Here is a 20,198-nt window from a genome sequence, read left to right on the forward strand (position 1 = left end):
CTATGGCAATAGCACAAACTTTGGCATGCTACTAGTCCTACATACTTACACCTAGCAACCCCATTCTAGCCTACTTAGGTTCATCTTACGGTGGACTTGTTTGCCTGAAAAGGAATCTTTGAAATGTTTCATAGTTTTAGAAATATAGTGCTTTCAAATTTGAGACATTTAACATGGGGCTCAATGGCAGCTCTATAGGTACGTCAAAAGTCACTTTCACCTAGAAACTCCATTCACACTTTTTATTATTCAGCTTACTGTGGAGACACATGCTGGAACTTTTTTTTATTTTTATGTCCTGTAGTTTATGAGTTATTTAACGTAAACGCCCAATGCATTCTCTATGGCAATAGCACAAACTTTGGCATGCTACTAGTTCTACATACTTACACCTAGCAACCCCATTCTAGCCTACTTAGGTTCATCTTACGGTGGACTTGTTTGCCTGAAAAGGAATCTTTGAAATGTTTCCTAGTTTTAGAAATATAGTGCTTTCAAATTTGAGACATTTAACATGGGGCTCAATGGCAGCTCTATAGGTACGTCAAAAGTCACTTTCACCTAGAAACTCCATTCACACTTTTTATTATTCAGCTTACTGTGGAGACACCTGCTGGAACTTTTTTTTATTTTTAAGTCCTGTAGTTTATGAGTTATTTAACGTAAACGCCCAATGCATTCTCTATGGCAATAGCACAAACTTTGGCATGCTACTAGTCCTACATACTTACACCTAGCAACCCCATTCTAGCCTACTTAGGTTCATCTTACGGTGGACTTGTTTGCCTGAAAAGGAATCTTTGAAATGTTTCATAGTTTTAGAAATATAGTGCTTTCAAATTTGAGACATTTAACATGGGGCTCAATGGCAGCTCTATAGGTACGTCAAAAGTCACTTTCACCTAGAAACTCCATTCACACTTTTTATTATTCAGCTTACTGTGGAGACACATGCTGGAACTTTTTTTTATTTTTATGTCCTGTAGTTTATGAGTTATTTAACGTAAACGCCCAATGCATTCTCTATGGCAATAGCACAAACTTTGGCATGCTACTAGTCCTACATACTTACACCTAGCAACCCCATTCTAGCCTACTTAGGTTCATCTTACGGTGGACTTGTTTGCCTGAAAAGGAATCTTTGAAATGTTTCATAGTTTTAGAAATATAGTGCTTTCAAATTTGAGACATTTAACATGGGGCTCAATGGCAGCTCTATAGGTACGTCAAAAGTCACTTTCACCTAGAAACTCCATTCACACTTTTTATTATTCAGCTTACTGTGGAGACACATGCTGGAACTTTTTTTTATTTTTATGTCCTGTAGTTTATGAGTTATTTAACGTAAACGCCCAATGCATTCTCTATGGCAATAGCACAAACTTTGGCATGCTACTAGTCCTACATACTTACACCTAGCAACCCCATTCTAGCCTACTTAGGTTCATCTTACGGTGGACTTGTTTGCCTGAAAAGGAATCTTTGAAATGTTTCATAGTTTTAGAAATATAGTGCTTTCAAATTTGAGACATTTAACATGGGGCTCAATGGCAGCTCTATAGGTACGTCAAAAGTCACTTTCACCTAGAAACTCCATTCACACTTTTTATTATTCAGCTTACTGTGGAGACACCTGCTGGAACTTTTTTTTATTTTTATGTCCTGTAGTTTATGAGTTATTTAACGTAAACGCCCAATGCATTCTCTATGGCAATAGCACAAACTTTGGCATGCTACTAGTCCTACATACTTACACCTAGCAACCCCATTCTAGCCTACTTAGGTTCATCTTACGGTGGACTTGTTTGCCTGAAAAGGAATCTTTGAAATGTTTCATAGTTTTAGAAATATAGTGCTTTCAAATTTGAGACATTTAACATGGGGCTCAATGGCAGCTCTATAGGTACGTCAAAAGTCACTTTCACCTAGAAACTCCATTCACACTTTTTATTATTCAGCTTACTGTGGAGACACATGCTGGAACTTTTTTTTATTTTTATGTCCTGTAGTTTATGAGTTATTTAACGTAAACGCCCAATGCATTCTCTATGGCAATAGCACAAACTTTGGCATGCTACTAGTCCTACATACTTACACCTAGCAACCCCATTCTAGCCTACTTAGGTTCATCTTACGGTGGACTTGTTTGCCTGAAAAGGAATCTTTGAAATGTTTCATAGTTTTAGAAATATAGTGCTTTCAAATTTGAGACATTTAACATGGGGCTCAATGGCAGCTCTATAGGTACGTCAAAAGTCACTTTCACCTAGAAACTCCATTCACACTTTTTATTATTCAGCTTACTGTGGAGACACCTGCTGGAACTTTTTTTTATTTTTATGTCCTGTAGTTTATGAGTTATTTAACGTAAACGCCCAATGCATTCTCTATGGCAATAGCACAAACTTTGGCATGCTACTAGTCCTACATACTTACACCTAGCAACCCCATTCTAGCCTACTTAGGTTCATCTTACGGTGGACTTGTTTGCCTGAAAAGGAATCTTTGAAATGTTTCATAGTTTTAGAAATATAGTGCTTTCAAATTTGAGACATTTAACATGGGGCTCAATGGCAGCTCTATAGGTACGTCAAAAGTCACTTTCACCTAGAAACTCCATTCACACTTTTTATTATTCAGCTTACTGTGGAGACACCTGCTGGAACTTTTTTTTATTTTTATGTCCTGTAGTTTATGAGTTATTTAACGTAAACGCCCAATGCATTCTCTATGGCAATAGCACAAACTTTGGCATGCTACTAGTCCTACATACTTACACCTAGCAACCCCATTCTAGCCTACTTAGGTTCATCTTACGGTGGACTTGTTTGCCTGAAAAGGAATCTTTGAAATGTTTCATAGTTTTAGAAATATAGTGCTTTCAAATTTGAGACATTTAACATGGGGCTCAATGGCAGCTCTATAGGTACGTCAAAAGTCACTTTCACCTAGAAACTCCATTCACACTTTTTATTATTCAGCTTACTGTGGAGACACCTGCTGGAACTTTTTTTTATTTTTATGTCCTGTAGTTTATGAGTTATTTAACGTAAACGCCCAATGCATTCTCTATGGCAATAGCACAAACTTTGGCATGCTACTAGTCCTACATACTTACACCTAGCAACCCCATTCTAGCCTACTTAGGTTCATCTTACGGTGGACTTGTTTGCCTGAAAAGGAATCTTTGAAATGTTTCATAGTTTTAGAAATATAGTGCTTTCAAATTTGAGACATTTAACATGGGGCTCAATGGCAGCTCTATAGGTACGTCAAAAGTCACTTTCACCTAGAAACTCCATTCACACTTTTTATTATTCAGCTTACTGTGGAGACACATGCTGGAACTTTTTTTTATTTTTATGTCCTGTAGTTTATGAGTTATTTAACGTAAACGCCCAATGCATTCTCTATGGCAATAGCACAAACTTAGGCATGCTACTAGTCCTACATACTTACACCTAGCAACCCCATTCTAGCCTACTTAGTTTCATCTTACGGTGGACTTGTTTGCCTGAAAAGGAATCTTTGAAATGTTTCATAGTTTTAGAAATATAGTGCTTTCAAATTTGAGACATTTAACATGGGGCTCAATGGCAGCTCTATAGGTACGTCAAAAGTCACTTTCACCTAGAAACTCCATTCACACTTTTTATTATTCAGCTTACTGTGGAGACACCTGCTGGAACTTTTTTTTATTTTTATGTCCTGTAGTTTATGAGTTATTTAACGTAAACGCCCAATGCATTCTCTATGGCAATAGCACAAACTTTGGCATGCTACTAGTCCTACATACTTACACCTAGCAACCCCATTCTAGCCTACTTAGGTTCATCTTACGGTGGACTTGTTTGCCTGAAAAGGAATCTTTGAAATGTTTCATAGTTTTAGAAATATAGTGCTTTCAAATTTGAGACATTTAACATGGGGCTCAATGGCAGCTCTATAGGTACGTCAAAAGTCACTTTCACCTAGAAACTCCATTCACACTTTTTATTATTCAGCTTACTGTGGAGACACATGCTGGAACTTTTTTTTATTTTTATGTCCTGTAGTTTATGAGTTATTTAACGTAAACGCCCAATGCATTCTCTATGGCAATAGCACAAACTTTGGCATGCTACTAGTCCTACATACTTACACCTAGCAACCCCATTCTAGCCTACTTAGGTTCATCTTACGGTGGACTTGTTTGCCTGAAAAGGAATCTTTGAAATGTTTCATAGTTTTAGAAATATAGTGCTTTCAAATTTGAGACATTTAACATGGGGCTCAATGGCAGCTCTATAGGTACGTCAAAAGTCACTTTCACCTAGAAACTCCATTCACACTTTTTATTATTCAGCTTACTGTGGAGACACATGCTGGAACTTTTTTTTATTTTTATGTCCTGTAGTTTATGAGTTATTTAACGTAAACGCCCAATGCATTCTCTATGGCAATAGCACAAACTTTGGCATGCTACTAGTCCTACATACTTACACCTAGCAACCCCATTCTAGCCTACTTAGGTTCATCTTACGGTGGACTTGTTTGCCTGAAAAGGAATCTTTGAAATGTTTCATAGTTTTAGAAATATAGTGCTTTCAAATTTGAGACATTTAACATGGGGCTCAATGGCAGCTCTATAGGTACGTCAAAAGTCACTTTCACCTAGAAACTCCATTCACACTTTTTATTATTCAGCTTACTGTGGAGACACCTGCTGGAACTTATTTTTATTTTTATGTCCTGTAGTTTATGAGTTATTTAACGTAAACGCCCAATGCATTCTCTATGGCAATAGCACAAACTTTGGCATGCTACTAGTCCTACATACTTACACCTAGCAACCCCATTCTAGCCTACTTAGGTTCATCTTACGGTGGACTTGTTTGCCTGAAAAGGAATCTTTGAAATGTTTCATAGTTTTAGAAATATAGTGCTTTCAAATTTGAGACATTTAACATGGGGCTCAATGGCAGCTCTATAGGTACGTCAAAAGTCACTTTCACCTAGAAACTCCATTCACACTTTTTATTATTCAGCTTACTGTGGAGACACATGCTGGAACTTTTTTTTATTTTTATGTCCTGTAGTTTATGAGTTATTTAACGTAAACGCCCAATGCATTCTCTATGGCAATAGCACAAACTTTGGCATGCTACTAGTCCTACATACTTACACCTAGCAACCCCATTCTAGCCTACTTAGGTTCATCTTACGGTGGACATGTTTGCCTGAAAAGGAATCTTTGAAATGTTTCATAGTTTTAGAAATATAGTGCTTTCAAATTTGAGACATTTAACATGGGGCTCAATGGCAGCTCTATAGGTACGTCAAAAGTCACTTTCACCTAGAAACTCCATTCACACTTTTTATTATTCAGCTTACTGTGGAGACACCTGCTGGAACTTTTTTTTATTTTTATGTCCTGTAGTTTATGAGTTATTTAACGTAAACGCCCAATGCATTCTCTATGGCAATAGCACAAACTTTGGCATGCTACTAGTCCTACATACTTACACCTAGCAACCCCATTCTAGCCTACTTAGGTTCATCTTACGGTGGACTTGTTTGCCTGAAAAGGAATCTTTGAAATGTTTCATAGTTTTAGAAATATAGTGCTTTCAAATTTGAGACATTTAACATGGGGCTCAATGGCAGCTCTATAGGTACGTCAAAAGTCACTTTCACCTAGAAACTCCATTCACACTTTTTATTATTCAGCTTACTGTGGAGACACCTGCTGGAACTTTTTTTTATTTTTATGTCCTGTAGTTTATGAGTTATTTAACGTAAACGCCCAATGCATTCTCTATGGCAATAGCACAAACTTTGGCATGCTACTAGTCCTACATACTTACACCTAGCAACCCCATTCTAGCCTACTTAGGTTCATCTTACGGTGGACTTGTTTGCCTGAAAAGGAATCTTTGAAATGTTTCATAGTTTTAGAAATATAGTGCTTTCAAATTTGAGACATTTAACATGGGGCTCAATGGCAGCTCTATAGGTACGTCAAAAGTCACTTTCACCTAGAAACTCCATTCACACTTTTTATTATTCAGCTTACTGTGGAGACACCTGCTGGAACTTTTTTTAATTTTTATGTCCTGTAGTTTATGAGTTATTTAACGTAAACGCCCAATGCATTCTCTATGGCAATAGCACAAACTTTGGCATGCTACTAGTCCTACATACTTACACCTAGCAACCCCATTCTAGCCTACTTAGGTTCATCTTACGGTGGACTTGTTTGCCTGAAAAGGAATCTTTGAAATGTTTCATAGTTTTAGAAATATAGTGCTTTCAAATTTGAGACATTTAACATGGGGCTCAATGGCAGCTCTATAGGTACGTCAAAAGTCACTTTCACCTAGAAACTCCATTCACACTTTTTATTATTCAGCTTACTGTGGAGACACATGCTGGAACTTTTTTTTATTTTTATGTCCTGTAGTTTATGAGTTATTTAACGTAAACGCCCAATGCATTCTCTATGGCAATAGCACAAACTTTGGCATGCTACTAGTCCTACATACTTACACCTAGCAACCCCATTCTAGCCTACTTAGGTTCATCTTACGGTGGACTTGTTTGCCTGAAAAGGAATCTTTGAAATGTTTCATAGTTTTAGAAATATAGTGCTTTCAAATTTGAGACATTTAACATGGGGCTCAATGGCAGCTCTATAGGTACGTCAAAAGTCACTTTCACCTAGAAACTCCATTCACACTTTTTATTATTCAGCTTACTGTGGAGACACCTGCTGGAACTTTTTTTTATTTTTATGTCCTGTAGTTTATGAGTTATTTAACGTAAACGCCCAATGCATTCTCTATGGCAATAGCACAAACTTTGGCATGCTACTAGTCCTACATACTTACACCTAGCAACCCCATTCTAGCCTACTTAGGTTCATCTTACGGTGGACTTGTTTGCCTGAAAAGGAATCTTTGAAATGTTTCATAGTTTTAGAAATATAGTGCTTTCAAATTTGAGACATTTAACATGGGGCTCAATGGCAGCTCTATAGGTACGTCAAAAGTCACTTTCACCTAGAAACTCCATTCACACTTTTTATTATTCAGCTTACTGTGGAGACACCTGCTGGAACTTTTTTTTATTTTTATGTCCTGTAGTTTATGAGTTATTTAACGTAAACGCCCAATGCATTCTCTATGGCAATAGCACAAACTTTGGCATGCTACTAGTCCTACATACTTACACCTAGCAACCCCATTCTAGCCTACTTAGGTTCATCTTACGGTGGACTTGTTTGCCTGAAAAGGAATCTTTGAAATGTTTCATAGTTTTAGAAATATAGTGCTTTCAAATTTGAGACATTTAACATGGGGCTCAATGGCAGCTCTATAGGTACGTCAAAAGTCACTTTCACCTAGAAACTCCATTCACACTTTTTATTATTCAGCTTACTGTGGAGACACCTGCTGGAACTTTTTTTTATTTTTATGTCCTGTAGTTTATGAGTTATTTAACGTAAACGCCCAATGCATTCTCTATGGCAATAGCACAAACTTTGGCATGCTACTAGTCCTACATACTTACACCTAGCAACCCCATTCTAGCCTACTTAGGTTCATCTTACGGTGGACATGTTTGCCTGAAAAGGAATCTTTGAAATGTTTCATAGTTTTAGAAATATAGTGCTTTCAAATTTGAGACATTTAACATGGGGCTCAATGGCAGCTCTATAGGTACGTCAAAAGTCACTTTCACCTAGAAACTCCATTCACACTTTTTATTATTCAGCTTACTGTGGAGACACCTGCTGGAACTTTTTTTTATTTTTATGTCCTGTAGTTTATGAGTTACTTAACGTAAACGCCCAATGCATTCTCTATGGCAATAGCACAAACTTTGGCATGCTACTAGTTCTACATACTTACACCTAGCAACCCCATTCTAGCCTACTTAGGTTCATCTTACGGTGGACTTGTTTGCCTGAAAAGGAATCTTTGAAATGTTTCATAGTTTTAGAAATATAGTGCTTTCAAATTTGAGACATTTAACATGGGGCTCAATGGCAGCTCTATAGGTACGTCAAAAGTCACTTTCACCTAGAAACTCCATTCACACTTTTTATTATTCAGCTTACTGTGGAGACACCTGCTGGAACTTTTTTTTATTTTTATGTCCTGTAGTTTATGAGTTATTTAACGTAAACGCCCAATGCATTCTCTATGGCAATAGCACAAACTTTGGCATGCTACTAGTCCTACATACTTACACCTAGCAACCCCATTCTAGCCTACTTAGGTTCATCTTACGGTGGACTTGTTTGCCTGAAAAGGAATCTTTGAAATGTTTCATAGTTTTAGAAATATAGTGCTTTCAAATTTGAGACATTTAACATGGGGCTCAATGGCAGCTCTATAGGTACGTCAAAAGTCACTTTCACCTAGAAACTCCATTCACACTTTTTATTATTCAGCTTACTGTGGAGACACCTGCTGGAACTTTTTTTAATTTTTATGTCCTGTAGTTTATGAGTTATTTAACGTAAACGCCCAATGCATTCTCTATGGCAATAGCACAAACTTTGGCATGCTACTAGTCCTACATACTTACACCTAGCAACCCCATTCTAGCCTACTTAGGTTCATCTTACGGTGGACTTGTTTGCCTGAAAAGGAATCTTTGAAATGTTTCATAGTTTTAGAAATATAGTGCTTTCAAATTTGAGACATTTAACATGGGGCTCAATGGCAGCTCTATAGGTACGTCAAAAGTCACTTTCACCTAGAAACTCCATTCACACTTTTTATTATTCAGCTTACTGTGGAGACACATGCTGGAACTTTTTTTTATTTTTATGTCCTGTAGTTTATGAGTTATTTAACGTAAACGCCCAATGCATTCTCTATGGCAATAGCACAAACTTTGGCATGCTACTAGTCCTACATACTTACACCTAGCAACCCCATTCTAGCCTACTTAGGTTCATCTTACGGTGGACTTGTTTGCCTGAAAAGGAATCTTTGAAATGTTTCATAGTTTTAGAAATATAGTGCTTTCAAATTTGAGACATTTAACATGGGGCTCAATGGCAGCTCTATAGGTACGTCAAAAGTCACTTTCACCTAGAAACTCCATTCACACTTTTTATTATTCAGCTTACTGTGGAGACACCTGCTGGAACTTTTTTTTATTTTTATGTCCTGTAGTTTATGAGTTATTTAACGTAAACGCCCAATGCATTCTCTATGGCAATAGCACAAACTTTGGCATGCTACTAGTCCTACATACTTACACCTAGCAACCCCATTCTAGCCTACTTAGGTTCATCTTACGGTGGACTTGTTTGCCTGAAAAGGAATCTTTGAAATGTTTCATAGTTTTAGAAATATAGTGCTTTCAAATTTGAGACATTTAACATGGGGCTCAATGGCAGCTCTATAGGTACGTCAAAAGTCACTTTCACCTAGAAACTCCATTCACACTTTTTATTATTCAGCTTACTGTGGAGACACCTGCTGGAACTTTTTTTTATTTTTATGTCCTGTAGTTTATGAGTTATTTAACGTAAACGCCCAATGCATTCTCTATGGCAATAGCACAAACTTTGGCATGCTACTAGTCCTACATACTTACACCTAGCAACCCCATTCTAGCCTACTTAGGTTCATCTTACGGTGGACTTGTTTGCCTGAAAAGGAATCTTTGAAATGTTTCATAGTTTTAGAAATATAGTGCTTTCAAATTTGAGACATTTAACATGGGGCTCAATGGCAGCTCTATAGGTACGTCAAAAGTCACTTTCACCTAGAAACTCCATTCACACTTTTTATTATTCAGCTTACTGTGGAGACACCTGCTGGAACTTTTTTTTATTTTTATGTCCTGTAGTTTATGAGTTATTTAACGTAAACGCCCAATGCATTCTCTATGGCAATAGCACAAACTTTGGCATGCTACTAGTCCTACATACTTACACCTAGCAACCCCATTCTAGCCTACTTAGGTTCATCTTACGGTGGACATGTTTGCCTGAAAAGGAATCTTTGAAATGTTTCATAGTTTTAGAAATATAGTGCTTTCAAATTTGAGACATTTAACATGGGGCTCAATGGCAGCTCTATAGGTACGTCAAAAGTCACTTTCACCTAGAAACTCCATTCACACTTTTTATTATTCAGCTTACTGTGGAGACACCTGCTGGAACTTTTTTTTATTTTTATGTCCTGTAGTTTATGAGTTACTTAACGTAAACGCCCAATGCATTCTCTATGGCAATAGCACAAACTTTGGCATGCTACTAGTCCTACATACTTACACCTAGCAACCCCATTCTAGCCTACTTAGGTTCATCTTACGGTGGACTTGTTTGCCTGAAAAGGAATCTTTGAAATGTTTCATAGTTTTAGAAATATAGTGCTTTCAAATTTGAGACATTTAACATGGGGCTCAATGGCAGCTCTATAGGTACGTCAAAAGTCACTTTCACCTAGAAACTCCATTCACACTTTTTATTATTCAGCTTACTGTGGAGACACCTGCTGGAACTTTTTTTTATTTTTATGTCCTGTAGTTTATGAGTTATTTAACGTAAACGCCCAATGCATTCTCTATGGCAATAGCACAAACTTTGGCATGCTACTAGTCCTACATACTTACACCTAGCAACCCCATTCTAGCCTACTTAGGTTCATCTTACGGTGGACTTGTTTGCCTGAAAAGGAATCTTTGAAATGTTTCATAGTTTTAGAAATATAGTGCTTTCAAATTTGAGACATTTAACATGGGGCTCAATGGCAGCTCTATAGGTACGTCAAAAGTCACTTTCACCTAGAAACTCCATTCACACTTTTTATTATTCAGCTTACTGTGGAGACACCTGCTGGAACTTTTTTTTATTTTTATGTCCTGTAGTTTATGAGTTATTTAACGTAAACGCCCAATGCATTCTCTATGGCAATAGCACAAACTTTGGCATGCTACTAGTCCTACATACTTACACCTAGCAACCCCATTCTAGCCTACTTAGGTTCATCTTACGGTGGACTTGTTTGCCTGAAAAGGAATCTTTGAAATGTTTCATAGTTTTAGAAATATAGTGCTTTCAAATTTGAGACATTTAACATGGGGCTCAATGGCAGCTCTATAGGTACGTCAAAAGTCACTTTCACCTAGAAACTCCATTCACACTTTTTATTATTCAGCTTACTGTGGAGACACATGCTGGAACTTTTTTTTATTTTTATGTCCTGTAGTTTATGAGTTATTTAACGTAAACGCCCAATGCATTCTCTATGGCAATAGCACAAACTTAGACATGCTACTAGTCCTACATACTTACACCTAGCAACCCCATTCTAGCCTACTTAGTTTCATCTTACGGTGGACTTGTTTGCCTGAAAAGGAATCTTTGAAATGTTTCATAGTTTTAGAAATATAGTGCTTTCAAATTTGAGACATTTAACATGGGGCTCAATGGCAGCTCTATAGGTACGTCAAAAGTCACTTTCACCTAGAAACTCCATTCACACTTTTTATTATTCAGCTTACTGTGGAGACACATGCTGGAACTTTTTTTTATTTTTATGTCCTGTAGTTTATGAGTTATTTAACGTAAACGCCCAATGCATTCTCTATGGCAATAGCACAAACTTTGGCATGCTACTAGTCCTACATACTTACACCTAGCAACCCCATTCTAGCCTACTTAGGTTCATCTTACGGTGGACTTGTTTGCCTGAAAAGGAATCTTTGAAATGTTTCATAGTTTTAGAAATATAGTGCTTTCAAATTTGAGACATTTAACATGGGGCTCAATGGCAGCTCTATAGGTACGTCAAAAGTCACTTTCACCTAGAAACTCCATTCACACTTTTTATTATTCAGCTTACTGTGGAGACACCTGCTGGAACTTTTTTTAATTTTTATGTCCTGTAGTTTATGAGTTATTTAACGTAAACGCCCAATGCATTCTCTATGGCAATAGCACAAACTTTGGCATGCTACTAGTCCTACATACTTACACCTAGCAACCCCATTCTAGCCTACTTAGGTTCATCTTACGGTGGACTTGTTTGCCTGAAAAGGAATCTTTGAAATGTTTCATAGTTTTAGAAATATAGTGCTTTCAAATTTGAGACATTTAACATGGGGCTCAATGGCAGCTCTATAGGTACGTCAAAAGTCACTTTCACCTAGAAACTCCATTCACACTTTTTATTATTCAGCTTACTGTGGAGACACATGCTGGAACTTTTTTTTATTTTTATGTCCTGTAGTTTATGAGTTATTTAACGTAAACGCCCAATGCATTCTCTATGGCAATAGCACAAACTTTGGCATGCTACTAGTCCTACATACTTACACCTAGCAACCCCATTCTAGCCTACTTAGGTTCATCTTACGGTGGACTTGTTTGCCTGAAAAGGAATCTTTGAAATGTTTCATAGTTTTAGAAATATAGTGCTTTCAAATTTGAGACATTTAACATGGGGCTCAATGGCAGCTCTATAGGTACGTCAAAAGTCACTTTCACCTAGAAACTCCATTCACACTTTTTATTATTCAGCTTACTGTGGAGACACATGCTGGAACTTCTTTTTATTTTTATGTCCTGTAGTTTATGAGTTATTTAACGTAAACGCCAAATGCATTCTCTATGGCAATAGCACAAACTTTGGCATGCTACTAGTCCTACATACTTACACCTAGCAACCCCATTCTAGCCTACTTAGGTTCATCTTACGGTGGACTTGTTTGCCTGAAAAGGAATCTTTGAAATGTTTCATAGTTTTAGAAATATAGTGCTTTCAAATTTGAGACATTTAACATGGGGCTCAATGGCAGCTCTATAGGTACGTCAAAAGTCACTTTCACCTAGAAACTCCATTCACACTTTTTATTATTCAGCTTACTGTGGAGACACCTGCTGGAACTTTTTTAAATTTTTATGTCCTGTAGTTTATGAGTTATTTAACGTAAACGCCCAATGCATTCTCTATGGCAATAGCACAAACTTTGGCATGCTACTAGTCCTACATACTTACACCTAGCAACCCCATTCTAGCCTACTTAGGTTCATCTTACGGTGGACTTGTTTGCCTGAAAAGGAATCTTTGAAATGTTTCATAGTTTTAGAAATATAGTGCTTTCAAATTTGAGACATTTAACATGGGGCTCAATGGCAGCTCTATAGGCACGTCAAAAGTCACTTTCACCTAGAAACTCCATTCACACTTTTTATTATTCAGCTTACTGTGGAGACACATGCTGGAACTTTTTTTTATTTTTATGTCCTGTAGTTTATGAGTTATTTAACGTAAACGCCCAATGCATTCTCTATGGCAATAGCACAAACTTTGGCATGCTACTAGTCCTACATACTTACACCTAGCAACCCCATTCTAGCCTACTTAGGTTCATCTTACGGTGGACTTGTTTGCCTGAAAAGGAATCTTTGAAATGTTTCATAGTTTTAGAAATATAGTGCTTTCAAATTTGAGACATTTAACATGGGGCTCAATGGCAGCTCTATAGGTACGTCAAAAGTCACTTTCACCTAGAAACTCCATTCACACTTTTTATTATTCAGCTTACTGTGGAGACACCTGCTGGAACTTTTTTTAATTTTTATGTCCTGTAGTTTATGAGTTATTTAACGTAAACGCCCAATGCATTCTCTATGGCAATAGCACAAACTTTGGCATGCTACTAGTCCTACATACTTACACCTAGCAACCCCATTCTAGCCTACTTAGGTTCATCTTACGGTGGACTTGTTTTCCTGAAAAGGAATCTTTGAAATGTTTCATAGTTTTAGAAATATAGTGCTTTCAAATTTGAGACATTTAACATGGGGCTCAATGGCAGCTCTATAGGTACGTCAAAAGTCACTTTCACCTAGAAACTCCATTCACACTTTTTATTATTCAGCTTACTGTGGAGACACATGCTGGAACTTCTTTTTATTTTTATGTCCTGTAGTTTATGAGTTATTTAACGTAAACGCCAAATGCATTCTCTATGGCAATAGCACAAACTTTGGCATGCTACTAGTCCTACATACTTACACCTAGCAACCCCATTCTAGCCTACTTAGGTTCATCTTACGGTGGACTTGTTTGCCTGAAAAGGAATCTTTGAAATGTTTCATAGTTTTAGAAATATAGTGCTTTCAAATTTGAGACATTTAACATGGGGCTCAATGGCAGCTCTATAGGTACGTCAAAAGTCACTTTCACCTAGAAACTCCATTCACACTTTTTATTATTCAGCTTACTGTGGAGACACCTGCTGGAACTTTTTTAAATTTTTATGTCCTGTAGTTTATGAGTTATTTAACGTAAACGCCCAATGCATTCTCTATGGCAATAGCACAAACTTTGGCATGCTACTAGTCCTACATACTTACACCTAGCAACCCCATTCTAGCCTACTTAGGTTCATCTTACGGTGGACTTGTTTGCCTGAAAAGGAATCTTTGAAATGTTTCATAGTTTTAGAAATATAGTGCTTTCAAATTTGAGACATTTAACATGGGGCTCAATGGCAGCTCTATAGGCACGTCAAAAGTCACTTTCACCTAGAAACTCCATTCACACTTTTTATTATTCAGCTTACTGTGGAGACACATGCTGGAACTTTTTTTTATTTTTATGTCCTGTAGTTTATGAGTTATTTAACGTAAACGCCCAATGCATTCTCTATGGCAATAGCACAAACTTTGGCATGCTACTAGTCCTACATACTTACACCTAGCAACCCCATTCTAGCCTACTTAGGTTCATCTTACGGTGGACTTGTTTGCCTGAAAAGGAATCTTTGAAATGTTTCATAGTTTTAGAAATATAGTGCTTTCAAATTTGAGACATTTAACATGGGGCTCAATGGCAGCTCTATAGGTACGTCAAAAGTCACTTTCACCTAGAAACTCCATTCACACTTTTTATTATTCAGCTTACTGTGGAGACACCTGCTGGAACTTTTTTTAATTTTTATGTCCTGTAGTTTATGAGTTATTTAACGTAAACGCCCAATGCATTCTCTATGGCAATAGCACAAACTTTGGCATGCTACTAGTCCTACATACTTACACCTAGCAACCCCATTCTAGCCTACTTAGGTTCATCTTACGGTGGACTTGTTTTCCTGAAAAGGAATCTTTGAAATGTTTCATAGTTTTAGAAATATAGTGCTTTCAAATTTGAGACATTTAACATGGGGCTCAATGGCAGCTCTATAGGTACGTCAAAAGTCACTTTCACCTAGAAACTCCATTCACACTTTTTATTATTCAGCTTACTGTGGAGACACATGCTGGAACTTTTTTTTATTTTTATGTCCTGTAGTTTATGAGTTATTTAACGTAAACGCCCAATGCATTCTCTATGGCAATAGCACAAACTTTGGCATGCTACTAGTCATACATACTTACACCTAGCAACCCCATTCTAGCCTACTTAGGTTCATCTTACGGTGGACTTGTTTGCCTGAAAAGGAATCTTTGAAATGTTTCATAGTTTTAGAAATATAGTGCTTTCAAATTTGAGACATTTAACATGGGGCTCAATGGCAGCTCTATAGGTACGTCAAAAGTCACTTTCACCTAGAAACTCCATTCACACTTTTTATTATTCAGCTTACTGTGGAGACACATGCTGGAACTTCTTTTTATTTTTATGTCCTGTAGTTTATGAGTTATTTAACGTAAACGCCAAATGCATTCTCTATGGCAATAGCACAAACTTTGGCATGCTACTAGTCCTACATACTTACACCTAGCAACCCCATTCTAGCCTACTTAGGTTCATCTTACGGTGGACTTGTTTGCCTGAAAAGGAATCTTTGAAATGTTTCATAGTTTTAGAAATATAGTGCTTTCAAATTTGAGACATTTAACATGGGGCTCAATGGCAGCTCTATAGGTACGTCAAAAGTCACTTTCACCTAGAAACTCCATTCACACTTTTTATTATTCAGCTTACTGTGGAGACACCTGCTGGAACTTTTTTTAATTTTTATGTCCTGTAGTTTATGAGTTATTTAACGTAAACGCCCAATGCATTCTCTATGGCAATAGCACAAACTTTGGCATGCTACTAGTCCTACATACTTACACCTAGCAACCCCATTCTAGCCTACTTAGGTTCATCTTACGGTGGACTTGTTTGCCTGAAAAGGAATCTTTGAAATGTTTCATAGTTTTAGAAATATAGTGCTTTCAAATTTGAGACATTTAACATGGGGCTCAATGGCAGCTCTATAGGCACGTCAAAAGTCACTTTCACCTAGAAACTCCATTCACACTTTTTATTATTCAGCTTACTGTGGAGACACATGCTGGAACTTTTTTTTATTTTTATGTCCTGTAGTTTATGAGTTATTTAACGTAAACGCCCAATGCATTCTCTATGGCAATAGCACAAACTTTGGCATGCTACTAGTCCTACATACTTAGGTCGTGAAAGTAAAGACTTGAGTGGGGTTTGAACTCACCATCTCCCGATCATGTGGCAGCGTTGTAACACACTGAGCCACTGGCTCCAGACAATTCACACTGCTTTTTTGTTTATTTTATTCTTCTGAAATTGGACATGAAAGTAAACACTTGAGTGTCGTTTGAACTCACCATCTCCCAAACATGTGGCCAGTGTTCTAACACACTGAGCCACTGGTTCCAGACAATTCACAATGCTTTTTTGTTTGTTTTATTCTTCTGAAATTGGTCGTGAAAGTAAAGACTTGAGTGGGGTTTGAACTCACCATCTCCCGATCATGTGGCCAATGTTCTAACACACTGAGCCACTGGTTCCAGACAATTCACACTGCTTTTTTGTTTGTTTTGTTCTCCTGAAATTGGTCTTGTTCATCTAGTTTTTCACCCAGTGAGATCAGCCTAAGAGTCATAGGATTTTCTGTACCTCATTTCAACTGCCGAAAGCCTGGATTGAACCAGGGACCTTTAGATATTCAGTCTAATGCTCTACCAACTGCGCTATTTCGGCTTGTAAGTGTCATATCCAGAATATATTTTTCAATGTATTGTTAGTTCTTAAACAAATAAACTCATACAGTTTTCCCCCAGTGAGATCTGCCTGGGAGTCATACGGTTTTCTGTACCTCATTTGACCTGCTGAAAACCGGTTCCATTTGTACACTGTCAAAGTCACTAACTTAATACTATCAACATCTATCTATTCTATAGACCCTCTACAACAGTGGTTCCCAAACCATTTCTTGTCAAGGACCCCCGAATTTACACTTTATTAGCCCGTGGAACCTAACCCTAACCCGGCTATAATCCATGGTCAAAAACGATGAAAAACGAGGATTTGAAAAAAGACAAAATCGTTGGCAGTTGGCAGTCCCATGTCATCAAGGTGCTGGAGGACCATCGGGAGACGGTGCTCTCTCTCTGAGATGTAACGGTTGGGGCTTATGTCTGAAAGAACCCTGTCCAGCTAACCTTTTACCATGAAAATGTCCAATTTAACATACTCTTACCACCTCTCAGTTTTCCAACTGGCCTGGAAGCCAGACATAAGAGGGACTTTCCCACCAAGTTTTGGGCCACCAATCAGGGCTCAGTATGCAAATACATAGACTATTCTGTCAGATGATGGGGCAAAATCATGAACTATAGTATGTTGTTTTTTCATCATTTTCATATTTGTTTTTGAAATCGTTGCGAAAACCATGAACTATAGTTCATGGTTTTTGCGACGATTAAAAAAAAGATGAAAATGATTAAACAAATATACTATAGTGTGTAGTTTTTTCATCGTCAAAAGTCAAGAAAAATGACATTGCCAACGATTATAATCGGGGCCCAGTATGCAAATACACAGACTATTCTAAACATTTGACCTAATTCAATTCTTATCTGTAAAATTTTAGGTGGACAGGGTTCTTTCAGCCATAACCTCCAACCGTTACTTATCAGGAAACAGGGGGAGCGAGAGCCCTCCAGATGGTCCTCCAGCACGTTGATGACATGGGACTTGAACCTGCCAACTGTCTGTAGCAGAGGCAACCGATCAAGCACACCACACCATTGAGCCAAGGCACCTTTGGGCATTCAGCAGATGTCTCCTGGTGCTTTTGAGTTTTTATTTTTTATTCAAGCCTTGAAAAGTTCAAAGTACTCAAGCATTGTGCTATATAGGAGCAATGGGACTTGAACATGGAATGTCCATACAGAGAGACTGATCATTAGACCATTGCACCATCAGTCAGACACAGTCAACGTCTCCTGGTAATTGTGTGTGTTAGCCTTCAGTTAGTAAAGTTGAAACACTCCAGCATTAACCTATAGGAGAACAGGGATTTGAACATGTAGAGGTGCATTAACTGAAGGCTATTGTATTTACACTTTATAGGCTGGTATTCACACTTTCTAGGCTGGGTGTGCTCCACTTCCTGTCGATTTCATTGGTCATCTGACCAGTTTCATTGGATCAAATCGACAGGAAGTGGAGCACACACAGCCTAGGAAAAGTGTGAATAGCAGTGGCTCACAGCCTCAGCCTGATGACCTCAAAAGTCTCATATCTCCCCTGAGCCATAGGCAGTTGCTTTGGCTTAGTGGTTAAGATGTTGGCCTTCAGTGCAGGCCGGTCCCCCCTTTATGGGACATGTGTGAAGTAATGAGAGAGAATACTATCATGCTTGTCCTTGCTTTCTTGTTTCTGATTGATTGAGTGGTGAAAGGATTTCTGGCTAACTTTCAGTTCTTAAACATAATGTAACCAAGTGTACCAAAGGATTTACTTTGTATGACTACGCCACCTTGAAATAGTTCAAGGACTTAACTAGACCAGTAAACTGGGTTCCCCACAAAATGCAAGTTTGTTTATAAGGACTTGAGACTTGTTCCACAAAACGGAAATTTATTAAACATTTAAGAAGATGAATACAAAACATTTATTATCATATCAGAAAATATAAGGCGAACAATCTTTTAAAACCAGGCATACTAAAACCAATAAACAGGTCCAACACTATTGATAAAAAGGGGAAACGATGTCACATTTGGAGCCAGTGGGGCCAATAGGCAAAATAGTTAAACAGCTAGTAAGCGGGAGCAAAACAGCTAGAAAACACAATAACCGATTAAAGACTAAGAAACAAATAAATTAACTAACCACACGCACAGCACAGCACAGCACACAGCATGCAGGAAACGACACCGTGAAAAGAGGTGCAGTCACAGCCAAACCTTAGTCGTGGGCTAAACGTGAGATCCTACTGGTAGCAACCCATACGGCCAGTCAGCTAATTCACCAATTTGGCTCTCCTCGGCATCCAGATGAAACACTGGCCACCATGTGGGGGGGAAACAACAAGTCAAACAAATGAAACAGCTCAAAGAAAACAGAAAACAGAAATGGCTCAAAATAAACTTAAACTAAACTAAAACAAAACAAATCAAAACAAAACAGCAGTGGCTATATCTAAAGGAGTGGGAACAACATACATTTAGTACACAATATAAATAGACAAAATAAATAATTGTAACAAATTGTTTGATTCTATACCTTTAAATGTCCATATGTGCCCTCACATTCCCTCCTGGCACATGAAAGAGGTCAGCACAGCTAGGGCACAGGAATCAACCTGAATGATGACAGATATGTTTGGATTCATAATGAACATATACAGTACCTGAATGGTAACAGCTACATTTAGATACAGAATGAAACATGATTAAAACAGTCTTGAGACATGTTACTCACCCTGGCACCAGTATAGATAAAAACCCAGTAGCAGACCCAGGTCTCGAGACCCTCGGCAGCATTCACCAAACATCTGATGTTGGCTAGATGACAGGGCCTTTAAATAGTCACTTGATTGTCAATGAGGAAGTGGACTGTCCCTATGGTGGCTCCTGAGGCTCAACTCCACCTGGCCACATATTGTTTTGGTATATTTTGTGGCATAACAATCTCATGCAATAATAGTGAAAATATCAGATCTGCAGAACGCCGTGAGACGAGACAGGTCGTGAGCTTGTAGATTGGCTATATTTAGTACTTTGGAAACCTTTCGCCTAAAATGACATTTATAAATAAATGACTTTATAAAGTTACACCCCCTACCAGGTAGTAAACATACCAGGTAGTAAACATTCACATCAGACTCGCACAGCTAATCACCCAGTGCACATCTTGATTTTTCCAAAATGTTAAGTTTTAGAACATACAAGATTCCAGAGAATCTTTTTTTTTTGTCTTCTCCTA

Source organism: Protomyctophum parallelum (assembly GCF_964188405.1).
Source record: "Protomyctophum parallelum genome assembly, chromosome: 8".
Classification (NCBI taxonomy): domain Eukaryota; kingdom Metazoa; phylum Chordata; class Actinopteri; order Myctophiformes; family Myctophidae; genus Protomyctophum; species Protomyctophum parallelum.